Genomic DNA, 1,600 nt, shown 5'->3' with positions numbered 1-1,600 from the left:
CTTTACAGCAACCGTCATATAGGATGTTGTGTTCCATTCAAGGTAAAGGGAACCAGAAAAAGCTTTTTCACATGTATTCAGTTATGTTCCTTTTGGTTTTTACTTTTATTTTTCAAGGCATTTATGAGTCATCCATTTCCCAGTATAAATGCAAAGCAATTTACAGTTGAAGATGGGTGTAATATAATTGAACCACTTACTGTAAAAAATGACCTAATCATGGAGGGTAGGAAGTAAGTCTTCAAACAAAACAGCATTAACTACTGTCTCAGACGTCTGCACATACAATAAACAAATCCTCAAAAAACCTCTCTCTGAACAGAGCAGCACAAAAAAAATCTCCTTCTGTACAGAAGAGACCTTGACCAGCAGCCTGACCAATAGAAAACGTCTGTTGGCAGGATGAAAGATGGATGGATAAGAGAGGAGATGTGAAAGAAGTGAAAATAATGGATAGCATAGAGAAAGAGCAAGAGAAAAGCAGGAGGCATGGCACTGAGGCTGTGTATCAGATGAAAGGCACCACTGGTCTGTAAGGTCCTCTCTCTGAGGATCTTTGGTGTTGCCCTGACCCATCCGTCACCATCTGGGGCAGCTCCCGGCGGAGGAATCGGAGGAAGCATCAATATGTTAATTACGCATAAAGTGGCCATCATTAACCAGCACACTAGCTTAACCTTGGGAGTTACAGAAAACACCTTAGAATGGCACTGATTGATTACAGAAGGTTACTATAGAAGCTAGTCAGAAATACTTTAAATGTATCAAAATAAACTAGAAAATATTGTACCCATATTATGTATCAAAATAAAATACTGTATTTTTGTATTTTGAAAATGCTCAAAATACTTTTTTTCAAGGGGACATGGAATCACTTTGTATATATTTAGGCTTTTAAAACTCGATTAAGGCTTCATATGGAATATCACACACCAGAAATTCCAAAATGGTTCAAAAGTTCTAAATAGGCAAACTTATGAGCAGGGATGGATTACTGAGTGGGCCTAACGGTTTATTGCCTTAGAGCACAACCAACTTTTTGAAAAGTACATCGTCCATGAAGCCTGTTGATCCTCAAACTACACAACAAATCGGACAGACCTTATTCAAAACTTTGTCGGATCCAACTGATTTTGGGTACCCTGGAAAATCCAGAGTTCTCGCAAGAGCACAATTTGAATTGTCTCTGCGAGACTCTCTGGCAATGAGTACCGTAATGATGCACATTACTTTTGCCACTTGTATCACGGGGAGCCAATCACATTCGGTGTATCTAATATAGGCGGGCCAAAGGCGAGCTAAACAGATGAGAGTCGTTGTGTTATCCAATTGCGTCAAAGTCCAGAATCAACATTGGTTGTATAGTCTTATCCAATTTGCGTGCAGTGAGATTTTCAAATGCACGCTTGGTGCCGCCCCTCGAGTTGGGCCATTATGTTATTCGTCGCCAGACTCTTAATCTTTCTAGATTACCAGGGTCTGGAATCTCCAGGCTAGATTTTGGGCTAAAATCAGGTCAAAATCACAGTGTCTGCCATCAAGGCCATATTGCACCCCAACACACAATCGCAAACAGGGACGTGCACAGACATTTTGAGGG

This window comes from Alosa pseudoharengus, unplaced genomic scaffold (assembly GCF_046254945.1).
Source record: "Alosa pseudoharengus isolate Yale_2024_CS ecotype anadromous, Long Island Sound unplaced genomic scaffold, YU_APseudo_1.1 YU_APseudo_1.1_scf_5, whole genome shotgun sequence".
Lineage (NCBI taxonomy): Eukaryota > Metazoa > Chordata > Actinopteri > Clupeiformes > Clupeidae > Alosa > Alosa pseudoharengus.
Note: the sequence above shows the minus strand (reverse complement) of the source record.